We start from the raw sequence: 18,688 nt of genomic DNA, 5'->3' as shown, positions 1-18,688 counted from the left end.
ACTGTTTTCAAAGGATTAGTATTCAGGTCATGACCAGAACTGCGGATTAATACCAAATATAATCTTTTTTAAAAGTTTGGAACCTATACAGACGCTTTTGTTTCATCGACATAATAGGACAGTATGGCCAAAAAGTAAAAGGTAAGCTGTAATTGTTTTAGTATACCTGGCTTTTTATGGCTTCTGTACTTCATAAATACTTCCTTTCTGAAAATAGTTGTCATGATTTAGACACTGTTCTGCAAGTCAGGGGTTAAATAAAAGGAGAAAGACCATAAGGAATATAGTAACTGCTGTAATGTGATATGTCCCTTGATGAAAAGTAATAAAAAGATTTGATTTGCCAATAATTAATAGACATTTCAGGTGCAATATAATTATTTTTATACAATGGTAATATTGGCAATACTTTTCCATTCAGGCTGAGCTGGATCATGACAGTTCTGAAACCTTAATTGAGAAGAAACTCTGTCTTTGGGTAGAAAGAGAGGTATGCCTGATCTTAATACTGCAATATATGCTATTTTTGTAAGAAAGGAATTTTCAAGATACATAAGTTGAAGTGAGGCCTTTGTTAGGAACCCTAATGCTTATTTGTTTGGTCTCTTCACTGGTTTTCAATGTAATTACTTATAAAACACATTAAGTCCTGTGACAGCATGCAGAATAAACCCTGGGAGGGATGTTTGGTAAGCCTTAAATTTTCAGTGGTTTAGTAAAGAGAAAGATAGTGAATCCCTAAATCTTCCTGTATCCAGTGTGTGGATTTTCTCCTTGAGTTCCCTCTTCTGTCCTTCTCAGGGGTGGTTCTGTTTTATGTTTTTATATCAGTCTTCAGGCCCAACCATCCTAAGAAGAAATGAGAACGGAGATGTTGGGTGTTGGTGTGATAGTGAGCTCTATACATTTACTGCTTTCAGAGCTGCTGAACATATCGATTGTTTAAGTCTCAGAAGCTGTCCAGTGGACAGCCATCAGGGTCTGTGTAGGCAGGATAGAAATAAAGCTCAGAGATTGTGGAAAACAATTACTAAATATGGCAAAGAGTTTATCAATCAGTTTGATAGAAGGTGTTTGTCAGCCTGTCGTCACCAACATTGTAGGGTTTTGGCTACATTCCCAAATGCCATTAGAGGATCAAAAAAGAGCAAGTGTCCAAAATATCCTTTTACCAGCTCTACAGGAATACGAGGTTCTCACAGCATGTGTACCTGGCAACTGTGATTTGTGCTTTTGTCACCTGAGAACTGAATTGTCACAAATTAAGCCACAGTATCATTTATATATGTTCAGAAACAGAAGCTACTTCAGAAAGAATAACTGAAATATTAGCAGGCAGATCTTGCTATAAAATCAAGACTTTAAAGATCTGTCTATATTTTCTGTGTGTACACAAGGCAAAAGTGTATATTTGTACATTTGCATGAACTATTCTGAATAACTTGAATGAATTCCATCTTTGAAATGAAATGACAGGGTATTCATACTTATTTTCATATAGTCCCAGGTAGAAAGACTCATGTGCATCATTATCTCTTTAACCCTGCAGTTACATTGTATGCCGACATTTCAATAAACATAAGAGGGCAAGTCCTAAAGAGATGAGAACACAAAAGAAATCTCTTGACTTACCTATCATAAACAACAGTTATATCATATAACACTAGATGATTTGTCTTGCCTTTCCAATTCAGAGACTATTCCAGAACTTCAGTACTCTTAACTACTGGCAGCTTTATAATTTACAGACTGAATGTATTGATGCCCCTGTAATGGTCATTTGTTCTTGTCTTGATACAGGCTTTTCCACTCCCTGTTGTTTATCTTCCTGAAGTATTTGTAGTAAGTGACCATCTCTTTTCTCTATTTTGTTTTGTTTTGAGAAGCCAAAACTCACTCTGTTTCTGCAATGTTTTCTCATTTTTCACTTCTGTTCTCATGTACTGTAGTTACTGGCAGAACATAAATACCATGGGCAGGTTGTTTGTAGTGTGAGGTTTTTTTAATGATAATAGTGAAATCTAACCTGCAGTGAGGGGAGAAATATTCAGATTTCATTGATGAGATTTAATTTTTTTCCTCTCCATCAAAATTTTAAGTCCAGATTAACTGAAAAAGAACAAACAAAATTAGATTAGTATAAGGTAATTGTTAGCGCCTTGAATGTACTGGTAGCCAACACTTCCAGTAATGGGTCATGGTAGTAGAAGGAAGTTGAGATCTTTGATAAAATCTAATAGTTGTTGAGATGTGTTTGAAAAAGGCAAAGAAAGCACTGAATAGAAGTGTGTTTTATTTGTGCACCACTGTGTCCTCTGCACCCTGAATGTCTCCCATCTGGGGTTCTTTTAAGGATGAACAGTGGCCACCAGCTAAGGTGTGCGCTGGGTTTGCTGTGCACAGAAGCTGCAGCCAGGAGAAAAGGGAATGTGCCAAGTATGGTCCCGACAGACGGATGGATCAGTAAGGTGCTCTGGGTTGTAGATACAACAGCTAATCTGTGTGGATCAAATCCAGAATGAATGCTGAAAGTCAAGACTAAAAAAAAAAAAAAAAAAGCAGATAAACAGAACTTAATATTAATAATTCTGGAACTATTTTTGGAACTTTGTTTTTTTTTTTAGGAAGAAGAGTCAGCCTCTGTAGTGTGGTGAGCAGTGTAGCTGTCTCTAGGAACAGTTTTTGTATGGCTGAGGCATAGTAAAATGCAAGATGCCCTTTTCCAAGGTCTTTTCAGTCCTAAGATTGTCCTAAGGTTAAGAACTGCCAAAATGATCAAAGGTAAAGTGATTTTTTTGTTTATGCTTTTACGAAAATAATGTAGCTATTCATTTTCAAAATAATCTTCAAGTAATATAGCACTGACTGATGGAATAATATCCTTCAGGAATTCAGCTCCTTCCTCTGCATGTGATGGTTTCTTTGACTGAATTAAGTCTGTTCTTCTGCATAACATCTAGCTGGGAGATGTGGCGGTTGGCAACATCCTATAGTATTATCTCAGTATTGTAACTCCCGTTCCTGTTCTGAAAAGCTTGGTAATCTTAATAGAGTATTTTTCCTCCCCTATTTATTTACTATTTGAAACTTTATCCCTGGTGAAGGAGAGCAGTGCTGGTACACTGGAAAAGAATCTTCAACTATCTCAATAAAAAGAAAATAACCATCTCTCTTTAATATAAAATTTTCCCTAATCTGCTTTTGAGGGGTTGGTTTGTAACCTGTATTTTAACTATTGACAAAATGTGGAAAATAGTTGAGGAGGGGAAGAAAATTCACTTGGCGATGGAAAAACTGCTGACAAAAAATGTTTGCTGAAGTGTTTTGTGTGACAGATGGGCCAAGCATCAGCAGAGAAGGTTACTGCAGCACGTGACTACATTACATAGGCCTTACCTTTTTAAAGCAATTACAAGAACTAACAGGAAAGAGAAGTGCAGTTTCATATAGCTAGCTAGCTATGTTGAAGTCACCTAATTAGCAAGTACCCTTTGATTAATTAACCCTGTGAAAAGCATCTGGCACTTGAGCTTAAGGTAGAGCTGAAGGACCTTGCTGTTTGTGATACAACCAGTGAGAAGACATTCTGGAAAGGTTATGAATAAAGATTCACTGTAAATGGACAGTTTATATGTTGATGGCTTGTAGCAAACTGTAACCTGGTATCCTTAGCCTGTCAGGCACTTTACTGTTCCGTGCATTCAGCCATCTACCCCACAGACACCAATTAGCTTGTCCAAATGAAAATGTCATCATAAGACTTTTTTTTCCACAACCTGTCACCTTGGTCTAATTGCTAACGGAAAATAAAACGTCAAATTTCCATTGACTTGAACGAGTTTTGTTTTAGAACATTTTTTAAAATCTAGTGAATAAGATTATTCCCACCGCTCCGTCCTCCTTAATCATCTCCCTTCTCACGTTTCTCCTGAGTGAAGGAAACACATTAGGATGTTAGTATATATATTTGCAAAACCATCTATGTTCATTTGACCCTGTAGTCATCAGTGTATGAAGACTTGTATATGCTGTACTGTTTTACTTTTTTCTTTTTTTTCCCCCCCCATTCCTGAAACTGGTTTTGTACAGCATCTCTCATTAATGTGTTTCCTCAATGTTAGTAATAAATGAATGTTCATTCTGAAGCCCCTGCATGAAAACCATAGGTTCTTCTGCCATGGCAATGACATCTTTTGAGATGCAGTGAGACAACCAGGAGCAAAGTTCACCACCTTGGTCCACATTGCAGAGCCCTGTTGTTTGCAGCTGAGTTGTGTGCTCTCTGTATGCATGTGGATATCCATAGGAGTGCTCCATGCGTAATAAATGTAGAGATGTGTCTCAGTATCTGTGGTTACTCAATGAAAAATAATTGTTAATTGAATGGTACGGGTAATGGTACTAATCAGTTTGGATTTAAATGGTTTGCTGTGATAACTTTGTACATAAATCTAAATACTAGCTGAACTCCTTTGCTTTGAGGAGGCAGTGATGAACAGAGATGCAGTCTGCTCCAATGTACTTTCTGGCTGTGCTCTATTCTGATGTCAGAAGTGGACTCGGGCCCAAATGATAGCAGCATCTGCTTGATCTGATTAATGATCCCATGGTCCAGACTTGTAGCTGTGGTGTACTGAGAGTTGGGCAGCGTTTGGCAGCAGAAGGGTAGGGGGGAATTACAGTGTCCTGCAAAAGGGAGGTTTGCCTAGTGGTGATGTAAGTGTGGAACAAAGTGGTGAGAGTAAAGGCTGTACTTTCTCATATTATAGTCCTGAGGAATTCACATGTTACTTGTTCACTGTAGACTTTACTTCCACATAATTATTTGTCACAGCATTTCTTTTAAGAAAATAATACATAGAGAAATAAGAGTCAAAAGAGTTGGCAGGAAATTCAAGTGTGGAACAAGAAGTTGAATATAAGAAGCTAACAGATCTTGAAGTCTTCACCCATATAGGCATCATAATCTTCCCTTAAAAACACTAATATTCACCTGTTTAAGAAAATCTGATTAGATCTTTGTAACAGAATATTGTAAATGTGTTCACAATGTAGGAGGTTGTATGTCTGGTTTTGGATATGCTTGCATGCAGCTGGGTTTACGTAGTTGTTTGCACCTGAGACAAAGTAGAAATTTGACGAATTTATGCTGATAAGTATTGCTTCTCTCTAGTAAAGAGGATTGGGCTTCATTGAAAAAGGAATGAACTATATCTCATTGTATATAGTGGCTGAAAATGGCAATCTGTATAAGCAAGCATAAGTATGTTATGTTAAATTGAAGCAAAGGGTGAGTGTACAAACCACATTGCCTATATTTTTAAATTACCAACTTTAAGATTTATGTCACGGTATTTTGAAGTGTGTTGTCTGGTCTATAAGTAGATGAAAATCAGTATTAATTTGATAATAATTTCAACTAATTAATATGCAATAAACCTTAGTTTTTAAATAGATATTGAAGTATACAAGTATACTACTATTTCTAAAGATCTTTTCCGCACACTTATGGTATCCTTCTAGTTTCTTATACTTCATATAGTGTTGGCTAAATTCTACTTACTAAAGTGTAACTGTTCTAACTGGAATAGCTATGATGCAGTCACTGCAGGTTTTATTTGTTGTGTAAGTTAAACCTGTAAAAGATGAATAAGTAAAATTTTCATGCCTTCAAAGCCCCCAGACAGGTTTCTTTTCTCAGATGGCGATACTATTCTTACCTGGCAGATTGCATTTGGAACATACATATTTCTTTGAGGAACTCTTGAGAAGCATTTCAAAAATGGTTTGCAGAAACTGGTTGATCTTTCTGTAGAACTTCACGTAAAGTTATCAAATTTACTGTACCAGGATACTTTGGTTTTTCAAGCTTATTCATAATTGAATTTGTAAAATACTTTGAAATTTAGAAGACAAATACTGACTGTGATAAAAGTCCAACATGAAGAAAATACGCTTAATATTTTCTCATACACTACTATCTATTTTTCATCACGTTACCTGTATCTTATTAACTGTAGTAAAAGCAGAAGTGTGTGTGTGTAGCCACATGGAATTCTTTTCTTTTCCTGTTCCTGGATGCTTGCGTCCCTCCAATGCACACATACCCCAAAAGGTTGCTGACAGCCTTCCCGTTGCTCACTCTGTGTAAATACTTACTAGTTATGGACTTTGCAAGAAAGCCTAATGAGGCCTATTGTCTTTTCAGTGAGAGGCAGTTTTGCTTGCTCATCTGTTTTATTGGTTGGGGATTCTAACCTCATGCCAAAACTGTTATTGCTGTATAAATTAATGAGAACATGTTGCCTAGCTTCTCAAAACTCTATAATTGCAAATGCTAGACTCTTAATTGAAACAACACTTAAACTAGTTGCCTTCCCCAAATCTTTTTAATGACAGTGCCATTCAGAACAATTTCTGGAAATACTAAGAGCTTGTATCAAGCATAACTTTGTGCAGCTTTTTCCTAGCTGATAGAATTAACCTAGATTATTTTTTTTTTAATAGGAGGAAACTACGATTTTTTTTCCCAGCTATGCAAGTTAACAGGCTAATAGAGGCACTACCAAAGTTCTTAGTTCTGGAATCAGCTCTGCCATACAAGAGGAGCTTATCAAGGATGTCTCAGATGCCTCATGGTTTTGTGCAGCTTGTACGCAGGTTTTTGTATGTGTTTTTTCCTGGAGCATACTGGAAGAATGTTTCATGCAAGAAGCATGCTTCTTGCTTTCTCATCAAGTCCTCACGCTTGTGTCCAGCCCTTCTGGCTACTAGTTTTGACGCCACCAACTTGTTTGTGACAGTAACCAGAACAGTTTAAATTAGACTCTTGTGCTTTGCAGAAAAAAACCTTCAGCAAAAGCTTCTATTCTCTGCTTTAGCCTTTTGGAGGTTATTCATACACTTCCAGTGTGCAAATAGCAAAGTAGCCATTGAAGTCATAGGACAGGTCAAATCTCCCCAAACTTAAGTAACAGTATGAAGGTCTTTTTATAGCACTAGGTACTTGATGGTCAATGCTGAAGATTAGAATGGAATCACTTCATGTTTCTCAGTAACATGCACTCTGTATCCCAGTGGAGAAATCAATACTGAAGTCAATTTATTCTCGAGAAACGAACAGGTCAAAAAATAAATTCAGGCAGTGGTCTGACCCAATTCAAATGAGACCATTGGCTATTGAATTATTTTGCTCAACTGTAGATAAAAAATATGTCATGAAATAAAGCAGATACACAAATCACTGCTCAGCATGACTAGTGGTTTTTTGGTTTTGTTTTGTTGTTGCTTGTATTATTTATGCTTTGGTATGGCACAAAGAAGAAACAAAGTTACAGGGTAGAATACTGGTAACTTTTGTTTGATTATCTTTAACTGGCATATGAGCAATAGCAGTGATCAGCTTCTACCACTCTTTTTTTTTGGACTATAATTATGTGGAAGTCAGTAGAAATACACTGGGGGTTTTATTTCTTTTTCGACTAAGGAATTCTTCCATTGGCAAAACAACTCAGAAAAGTGGGAATGGTAAAGCATGCATTTAGGATGCAGCTGTGGTGCCAGAACCCTATGAGGTTTGTACTCCCAAATGTTACAAAGGCATTGGTATAAAGCGTGGCCTACAGATTGTGTTGACCTATACTACATCAGAAACCAAAGAGAAACACTGCAAAAATAGCACAGCTCAGGACATTTTTCTGTCTCTAAGGCATTACAAGGAGAAATTATAGGTCAGCATTACCCCAAGCCTGAAAAATATGTTCTCATTTTTCCCACTTGGAGATTCTTAACCCATGGTGACTCTAATCCTTCCCACCACATATTGTTTGGGGGTTTTTGTACAGTCATCCTCCCCACAGGCTGTTTACCCTCTTGCTGTTTTTCTGGCCAGCAAAACAGTTCAGGATCAATTTTAATGACTTTAGAACACCTTTGCATAGAAAATTATTTCATGACACTTGACAGACATAACAGGCCCACATCCAGTATCCAGCACCGCTTACAATAGTTGGCAGTGATGGAAAGGATGGAGTAGCAAATAGGGCTGGTTGTATCCTTATGGAGGGATTCTGATGATGCTTTACTGTGATAACACTGCACAAGGACTGAGAAGCTGCTGAAACTAAATCTGCTTATGGCATAGGTAGGATTTGAACTTAACTTTAGTCAATATCCTTGTTTGCCTCTTCACTAGTTTTATATATGTTTGGAGAAAGAAGTTACATTAATAAACAAGTTTAAATATTCTTCATGTTTTGCTTTACTGCTTGCCTTAACCTCTTTAAATCTAAAGTGGACTTTGACCCATTGGACCAGTTTTCTGCATGGCTTTCTGCATTTTGATTCTCAAATTTTCTTTTAATAGCTCCTCATTTCTTTCATGGCAAAAATGCTTTTTGTCATTGCATTGCTGTCAGTGACAGCCCAGATAAATTCTTTTAAAGGACTGGGTAAAAAGAACATACCAAAATCTAAAGCCAAAGCCGTACAAGGTTTTCACTTGTTCACTTTCATACTTGCCTCAGAATATCATGCCAAATTGCTTTTTCTTACATGTTTTTGTGATGCTTATTACAAAGAACAGGGTGTGATTCTTTTTGTCTTTTTCTTTACCCCAAATACTGGCAAATACACTTGAGGGCTATTTATTTACTCTTTTTTTGTTAGGTGTTTTAGGGTGTGTTACTTTCAATACTATGCGGCAAAGCAATCACTATTGGTTTACTTCTGTCATGGGCAGTGGAGAGAGGGATACACATGAAGCCACAAGTATGTATGCTAACAAATGATTGCCTCAGAAATGGTCTGCATTTCAAAAGTATCGACTAGAAAAAATTATTTATTTGCAAATAACCTGAGGAAAATGCAACTACAATGTATGTGACTATCATGAAAACTGAGTTAGCATTAGGTTGTGTAGAATTACAGATACACATGCTCAAAACCAATAGAAAGAAGATCTAAATTTAGTGTATGAATTAACAGTCTAAATTTAAGAATACATTTATCTGGGTGGTTATTTTGTTTCATAGTCTCTGTTCTTTTATCTGGAGATTAAAAAAATTGAGAGCAAAGTGAGATTTAAAAAAAATAAGGTTCTTACAATAGCACAGTGAAATGTTTAAAGACATCTCCTCTAGACTAAGTAATCCTAATACTCCTTTATTTTGAAAATAAACCAATCAAAAAACCCCTAAACTTTTGTTTTGAAACTCTAAACTCTTGTGCTTTTGCCTATAATATTAAACTGAATCATTAATGTGACTGATATGATCTTCTCCATAGTTGTTTCAGGCTTTTTTAATATGTTGAAGTAATTGATAGGTTATGTTCGTTTGCCTGGTAATGTCCTTTTAAAGTCAAGACTTGAGAACCAAATTCTCAGCCGTGATTGTGGAACTATGTTAGTCTGAGTAGCGGGAGAAAACTATTCATTTTAAATACTACTTGAAAAATAATAATTTTTGGATGGGTAAATAAGAGATTTAAATGTAATAGTTCATCTACAATTATGAAAAAGATCTGAAAGTTTTTTCAAATACAGGCCATAATACACTTTTCTTGTGGAGGTCTCAACTACTGGCTGTGGAAGGGTTGCTAACCATTACATTAGAATTCAGTGAATACAGTTGGTTTTAGCAGTAATGAATGCCAACCTTTTTTAATATTTTATATTCATTTATGAGTTCTATTAATATACTGAAGAGCTAACTGTTAGAACCGGCATTATATTGTCAATAAAATTTAGAGGAAGCATTTAAGCAAATTCACCAAGCAAACTAAATAGAGTATTCTAAATAATTTGAAGGAAATGTATTTAATATTTTTTTTTCTCCAATTGATGTACATCTATATGGATGTACTGGTACTCAAGTGTCACAGTTTTATTAGAATTTTTAATAACACATTATTAATACTGGAAGCAACATCAAATAAATCACTGAAAAAGAACAATGTTGTCAACACATTTCTACATAATTTAAACAATGGCATAGGAAAAGTAATTAGCTTGACAATAAACCAAGCAAACTCCTCTCAATATTTGCTGTTAGGCTGATAATGAAATAATCAGTAAATGAATACTTGGGAATCGGTGCTGAACATGTGTGTTTTATTAAAACAGAAGTCATCAAAACGAGAAGAATGATTTGCGATGATAAATAAATTGCATTCCTCGAGAGACATATGCTGAGAAATTGGTAATTGGTGAAAAAAATGATAAAGTTGGATCCATCTTTGAAGTATAGAGATGTATTTGAAGCTGTATAGACAGAAGAGGAGAGCAGTGCCATGAGGGCTTAGAGGAACAACTTCCCCATTATCCTGGAATGGACAAGACTGTTAAGTTCAGGAACAGCCCTAAAATACTGTGGTATTCATCTTGGTGGCTGAATACAATCAGATGAGTATTAAAACATCCTTTTCCTCACCTTTCAGTTCCTAGCTTTTCTATAAGAAATTACCTATGTTCAGTAAATTCTAAATATATGCAAGGTATAAGAATATTCTGGTAGAGTACTTGTAACGTGAGGGTATAAGAACTTGTATGCTTACAGATGCTAGAGGTTTTTTGATCTCATTGGATGGCAAATACTGGTATATACGAGCAATGCTGAGATATGAATGTTGCTGCATGTATTTTAAGAGGAATTTAGGGCTAGACTTTTTTTTTCCATCTCTTATTGTGGGTTTAACATACATTTTAATAGATTTGTATTTTATGCTATTGAGGCCCATAGTCATTTATAAATTTCTCACTGTGATACAAACATGATGGACTTCAAATGACGAGCATCATTACTCATGGCTTTGCTGTGCTATGCTGTGGCTTTGCACATTGGGTGCAGTTTAGTTAAGACACTGGCACAGCAGTTTAAAAAAGATGGTTGTGCACACAAGAAACTCTTATATGAAAATGGGTTCCATAAATTATTCTTATGATAAGTCATGATTGTGACATCTGACATAAATCAGTGTGGCTTTTTCTTTTGCATAAGCACATCTGATACTGCTCACATAGTTCATAACAGCCTACTGAAGAAGGTGTATAATTTCCAATCCACAATTTGCATCATTTCTGGTAGACTTCTACCTAACTTGCTAGTAAAAAAATCTCATAAGAAATCAGACTTGCTTGTTGTTCTGGTCTTGCAAAAAGAGTGACTTTTTCCAATATATTTCCGAAAACTTGTCCTTTTCCACGAATCAACCTTGATTTCCCATGGCTAATCATATTTCATTGAAACTGCAAATGAATACATTTCAGTTGTGAAAAACAGTCTATTCTATATCCCCTTGGAGCATGAAGTAAACCTAGCTTGGGTCCCTCTAGAGTCTTTTTACTGTTTTTGCTGAACTCTGGCAAATTATCTATTCCTGCTGCTCTGAAAATCTCAAGTTGTATAACTCAAACAATTTTCTGGCAGCTGTTTCTAGGTGATTTGGAGCCATCTAATTTCTTTGGAGAAAGCAGCTATATTTCTGCCCTATTCCTAACTAGCATTTCATTACTAAGACTGTCACATGCAGGCAATGTAAGCATTAAACACAACGGCACCATACCTGATGCTGACAGCTGTGCATATCAGTGCAGGATTCAGTGACATCTGCACAGTTGCTATCTTGCCTAGTTCTCAATTAGTCTAATGAGGAAGTTGTACCATTCCTAATGTACAAATCTTCTTGAAACGGTCCAATTGTTTCCCAGTTGCACCAGAATGCTGTGCTTTTTATTTGCATACCTGGTAGTGGGAGACATTTTTATGCATTTATGCCTTAAGAACTTATCTGCAGCACACCCACTGTATGTTTTTAATCATTACTGTTAGCTGCCTCTGTGCAATAGGAAATTTCTCTCTTTTGCCCATCATGTCTCCCCATAATCCCTTCCCCCAGCCTACTGAACTGGACGCAGTTAGAACATGCCTTTATAGCAGAGTACAGACTTGATATAGAAGGAGAAATAAGAATTCCAGTAAAAAGATTTTTTATGCTTATGTGATGGCACCTGCTGGAGGATTTTTACTGGCATTAAGTATCCAGGTTTAAATAACAAAAACAAAACAAAAATAAAAGGTAAGAACCAGTACATTCAATGTTATGCAAGATGTTTAAAAATCCATGACAGTTTTTTAGGACAGCAAAGAAAAAAATTGAGTTGTTTTATTCCCATTAAAAAGCACTTGTCTGATGTTAATAATGCATTTTTTGTTAGAAAAATTATTTTAAAATCTTGTAAACCTTACTAGAATGAAGAAAAATAATTTCATCTGACTTCATAATCAGTTACTTGCATGGTTCCCCTATTCAAAGTAGCTGGTTTTATATGACACTTCTGTGGATAATTTTTCTTAAAACCTTCACAAGAAGCAGCAATAAGTAATCAGTGATTTTGTTAGTGGCTGAAATAGATAAACAAAATATTCCAGCAAGGAAGAAACAACTTACTGATTTCTTTTGTGCTTAAATAGCTTGACACATTCTTTATTAGTCCAACACCTATACAGCAGATAAGCCACATCCTTATTTTCACTGATATTTGTATAGTTTTTGAAAGCTTGAAAAATAAGCCCCTTATCATCCATGTGTTTCGGAAATTCTTAAATTGGGACTGTTATATTGTATACTTTTTGTACATTCAGAAGTAAGAGTTAGATTCTTTTAAAGGAAGATTGAGCTCAGAAGTAGAAGTTGCGCCTGTGACATACAGCATTTCAACTTTTAGATAGATACATATTCACACAATAGCGTAGTGTTGAGCTGCTTGGTGCCAGGCTTTTGTAAATCTTCAAGTGAGCTTACAGTTGTTCCTCCCAGACTTACTCTATACTGTCAATATCTGGATTCTCTGTTTGTCTTTACATTGTGTGACTTAACATTGTTCTTCTGTTGACTGTCAGCACTGTTAGACCAGAACTAGTGCTGATTCTTCTCCTTGGAGTGACGAGCAGACAAGTGATGGGACCCAAGGTGCTTAGAAGGGAAAGGCATTGCAATGTGCTCCAGAAGCTGCTTGAGGTTTGTGTTAGGAGAACCCAGACTGCAAGACACACCGTGAAGCACAGCTGCCCTGTTAAATGGTTGTACTCATTGCTTCAAAGTTTGGGGGCAGATTTTTGCTTTCTGAAATGAGGTAGACTTCTTTTTGAAATCTTTCTGTTTTCATCTTTAAAAACTTGTGTCCACTTTGATTGCTAATTGTTGAGATGTGATGATTCAGTTGGCATGGCACCAATTGCTGTATGGAGCATGTCTGGTTTTACTTCGTGATTCTTAATGAGGTATAGTTAGGTAACAGATAAGCAAAGGGGGTTTAGAGTTCAAAAACATGGCTTAAGTTAGCTTTTTTTGATTAGCAAGATTGTTCAAGACATTTGGTGAAGTCTATTAAAAGCGTAAAGGAAGCTTCTGTTTGTTCCTAAAGGGATGTCCTGGTTTGCTGCCTGCAGAGGCATCCATTGCTTTATTATTGAACTACTGTGTTTCTGTCTTAGAAAACATTTTTGTCCTTTCACAACTGTCACATGCCAAAGCTGAACCCTGTGTACACGTATCTCATGAATTCCTATAAAACCAATGCTTGTCCAGTTAAGGAATATTATTAAGAATTCTGTGCTCTTTATAATATCTCAGCTGGAAAATCGGAAGATGTTTCTGAACTGAAAAATGATGGGGGAACCTGCGTATTAAATGATGTTAATTTATAGTGATGGATAGAAACTCATTTGGGCGATTCCTTGTCTTTGAGGAATGACAATCTGTGCATCAGTATAACAGAAACATTAATTCAGTGACACTGGGTTTAAGTTATACCCATTTCAAATATCTCTGGGTTAACTTCTTCATATGGACTAGTCATCAATACCAAGACTTATGTACTATTTATGCATCATTTAGAAAGAAAGAAGGCTTTTTCAACAGTTGCATTTTTTTCCTGAATTATTATTATTATTAGCTTTCATTAGGCTTTTTTCTTTTTGTGTTATTTAGAAAGCCTGGTTGCAAGATGCAGTCCTACAAATCCTTTCAGGCACTTTGCATTTTTGACCCTGATTTTCAGGAAATTCTTTGGATATCCCAGGGACTTACCTGATGGCTTCAGAGTTTGGAGCATTCAAGTACAGCTTTTGGATGTGTCAGGAAATGCACATGTAACTTGCGGTAGGCTTGTATAGGAGCTTAGTCTTAATTAGAGACACTGCGGATGTTACAGCTCTCCCTTGTTCTGTTTTGTTCCTCAAATTACTTTCAGAATGGTACTCATTTAAAATGAAGCTTTGTATCCCTGTACTGTCACAGAGGCTGTGAGTCAGCCTGTTTAATAACATTATTTAATGAAATGCAGACATTCCACATCTTGCTGCATTAACACAACGTGTAAAAAGCTTATCTTCACACAGCAACGAGGGAAAACCACATTCCCTGCCTCCCTCCTTCAGTTGCAGTGCATTGCTCTGTGTAGTATCAACAACTGTCTGAACATCACCTGCAGCCACTGAGAACCATATGAGCTCTGTGGAGGTCTCTGCAGGTCTCGGGGAATCCTCTTTGGGATCATGTACCTTTGCCACGTCAGCAGATGTTGGCAGCCCCTGAACCAGCTGCCCAACTCCACCACCCTGGCCCAGATGCTCCAGCGCATCCTTTAGGATGCCTTGAGTTGGAAGGCTTTTCTCTTTTTAACCTTTTGGCTAAGAGCCCTGAGTATGATAATTTTTAAATTTGGCCTATTTGCTGTCTGGATTTAAAAGGGCAAATGCTTTTCCTAGGAACCAATGGGACAAGAAATGAGTGAGAAGTTTAAATGCTGTAAACACCTAGCTATGATAATGACTGGTTTAATTAGCGCTGAGACAGCCTGTTGCTACTCAGCAGCAACACAGGCTACTAATGGTTGAATTGAAGAAGTATAAATGTGCCTGTCTGATATTAATTGTTGCTTTTTTTCATTAATTTTGTTTAATTTACCCAACTGCTCCCTTTTCAGTAGAGTTAGGAGTAAAAAATGTCTTTAACTGTGTAATTAGTGTACTTCTATACTGGCACATCTAATCATGAAGTTTGGTGGTCTGCTCACTGATACCCAGTTATTTGTCAGCACCTCAAATGAAAATGTTGAGTTTTAAATAAAAAGCTTGGTGTTTGAGAATTAGCCGGCATCATCTCCTCCTGCATTTTGGCAACCTGCAGTAGTATCTGGAAAGAAAAACGGTGGAAAACAGCTTTCCTGGAGAGGCCCGAACCCAGGTACCCAAACTAAAGGATGTTATGTGCCACTGAGCTAAATGAAAGAGCCAGAGTTGAGAAACTGGGTCTTGTTGGCAGGACTCTATGCAACTGGTGATTCTGCACCTTTCTGAAAAACACTTTCCTGGCTGGCTTCAGAATTTGCTGCTAGTGAGGAGCACAGATACAGCATTTCACTATTTAATTTAGATACCTTTCATGTAAAAAGTAATATTTTTAACACATGAAGTGTTCATATATTGGGAAATAATTAAATATATTTATGTAAGTGATTATATTTCAAAGGTTTAAAAAAAGCCTAGATGTTTTATAAGAGTTTAGATATGATTCATAAGCACATAAAGTGACTGCAAAGTATATTGCTCTGTGAGCCTTGTAACATCAACTTACCGAAAAAGACAAATGTTAAGGGAATTCACTAACCTTAGTTAATATCATGACTAGCTATATAGTTATAAAATGTGCAGGAACCATTTCTCCAGTTCCCTTTTGTTCAGTTTTGCAAATGTTAAATAAGCTGAGTACACAAAATAGTTATTCTCTAAACAGAGATAAACTGTAGCTCTCTTCCTTCTATCAGTCTTGCTTTTTTGTAATTTCACAAATTTTCTGTTCTCTGCAGGTGCTATGAAAATTTGGCAGTGGCTAGTCTGAGACCAGAAGACTCTTTTTCTTTTTTTTTTTTTTTTTTATGTCACATCAACTGTTCTATGCCAAGACTGCAGACACTGACGTTTGCCGAGTGAGTGAGTGAGCAGGGCATAGCTGAGGCTGGTTCCCTGTATGTTTTGAGCTGCCTTTTAAAGACATTAGTCTCTTTGTTTCAGTCTGCAGGTCCCTAGCACATCTTCTGTGAAGCTCTGGAGTATTTCAGGTGGAAAAACTAATTTGTATAAATGAGTATTCCCTGAAGGCAGGGTTTGAATTTTAGTCGGCAGAGTAAATGCCAGAAACTGTCATGAAAGCGAGGAGAAAATTTGGGGTGGGAAGGGATAGCATGGCTGGAGATGTGGAAGGGGAGAAAAGGGGAAACAATGGGGGAGGAGTGATGAGGAAAATAACACAGGCTGCTTTCAGCTTTCGACTCAGCAAGTGCAGGCTGTATTTTTTAATGTCTTGAGCAGCAGCAGACACCAGTTCCCACAGGGAAGGGCTCCTGTGTTTCCCTTCAGCGTACCAGGGTATCAGACAATACGGAATGTGTGTTACTTGTACGCGTGCAATAGAAGCACAAGAGTGTCTACGTCTCCTGGAGTGTTTTCAGTCATGATGCTGCTCATCAGGACAATGACATCACTGCTGTTTGGGCTTAACAAAAGTGTGATGTAACATGTCATGTATTGTTAGGCTGAATGTTTGGGCAGGAAGCACTGGGTTACATGCGGCTTCATAATATTTTTCAAGTAGCCTTGTGTAACACAGATCACATACAATACTTTTCTGTAAACTTCAAAGTTCCCTGTCTTTTCCTGAACATTAAGACATACAACCGCCTTCCTGAAATTCCAAAATGAGGGAAAAATCTGCAGCTTCGATCATTGTTTTTCTCTTCTCACAGTGCAGCAATGACTTCATTCAAAATTTCATTTGGCAGCATACAAAAAATTTCAAAACAACTTCTGTGGAATTTTTGTTACTTTGTATACCTAATTTACAAGACAGAAAACTGATTTGAATAAACAGTACATAATTTAAATAATGTTTAGCAAAAAAACCTTGGCATCAAGCTTCAGTAAGGTATAAATTTAAATGAATGAGTCTGTTAGCCTGCTCAAATGGACCTGTAACAGAAATCTGCAGACAGATTTGTAAATACAGAAGCAACATTAGTCACCTCTGTAATGGAAAATGTCTAATATCATGCATACATTTATCAGGATAATTACATTGCAAAAAGTTACCAGATGGCACAGAGGTTTATACAGTTTTCAAATGAATTAAAGTTGTGGGAGCCCAGAGAGAGGCTGTTAAAAGGCAATTCAGTACATAAACCGTGAAATCTAAAGAAGTAAGCAAAAATACTCTTTGTTGAGGGAATAGTTAAAATAATTATAAAATAAGTAATGAATCTCTTAGGATCTGATTTTTTCCAGACATGAACATTAGTATAGTCTTGTTAGCATGATGTTTTCCAGGATTACAGTAAAAGAGCAGTTGGAAAAATGCTGCCCCAGGCCTTAAAACATGCACAAATACAGAATATAAATAATCTGTCTCATGATCAACTATATCTGTTAAAACAGTGTTGTTCTATTGATGTCTGAAATTCTCTGTATGATTTTCACTGCTGGGGATAGTAAGCAAATGGTATCATTTAACCCGTTTTACTGGCTACCAACTGAGACTGAGTCTTGTACCGCATTGTTTTGAATGTTAAATGATTTTTACATTAAGAAAATAGCAGGAGCAATGATAAGTTTTGACAGCTGACTAAGCCGTAAGGGAACATCAGAGCTTAGGTAACAGGTGTGTGTCTTGTGTACATACTGCTGCCCAAACTGGAGATTATTTCATTTAGCTTGTTTAAGACCTGGTTTGGATGTGAAGACACAATCAATAGAAATGGCATATGAGGATGAGTGTAACAGTGCCTAGGAGTCTCTGAGGAAGGCTGAAGTGAAAGAGTTGTCAGTCCTGGCCATTTTTCAGAAGATACTGATGATAATTCTGTGTTGTATGACAAGTACTAGGAATCACTGCAGCTGACAGGCAGTCTTTCATTCATGCATCTGTAATAAGTCAAATAAGTCTGCATGCTTTGCTGAAGTTGGGCTAGGATTCAGTAAAAGCAGAGGAAATTCTGTTCTGTCAAAAATGTCTTGCGAATATCTGGTTTATTGTCCCTGGGGAAACTATTTTGGGCTAGAAAAATAGATACGTAGATTATTGAGAAACTGTTCCAGAATCATAAGTATAATGGTGGAAGGTATCTCAAGTCAATATGGACCGGCAACTTCTTGATAGATTTAGGTTCTAATCCCATAAGAAATGTAATCACTGATTGCATGTCTTTGCTGTGTTGGACTAGATTTACTGCAGATTTGTATTACAGAATATGTGAAGATCTGTTAATCATTACCCTCTTATTTCAAGAGCACCATCTGATGGATTACAATAGGTATACTTATACAGTTCTATGCTTTTTTTCTGTTAAATACAATTGGTGTGGTTGTATTAGATGGCTAGAGAGACTGTAAGTCTCAACTGAGAATCAGATAATACAGGCTTTTTCTGTTTTTTGTGGTTTTTTTGTTGGCCTTTTTTATGTCTGGAGACAAATCACTCACTTCTGTGTCCCAGCTCTTTCATCTGTTAAAATGAAGTTAATGATAGTGATTTCCTACATTAAACACCTTCAGATCACTAATCCAAGCTGCTACATAAGAGTTAAGTATTACTTATTACTAAATTCCCCACTTCTACAATGATCCCTGTGCAGAAT

This window comes from Falco cherrug, chromosome 8 (genome assembly GCF_023634085.1).
Source record: "Falco cherrug isolate bFalChe1 chromosome 8, bFalChe1.pri, whole genome shotgun sequence".
In the NCBI taxonomy this organism is placed as follows: Eukaryota; Metazoa; Chordata; class Aves; order Falconiformes; family Falconidae; genus Falco; species Falco cherrug.
The sequence above is the reverse complement of the archived record's forward strand: the minus strand, read 5'-3'. Positions refer to the sequence as shown.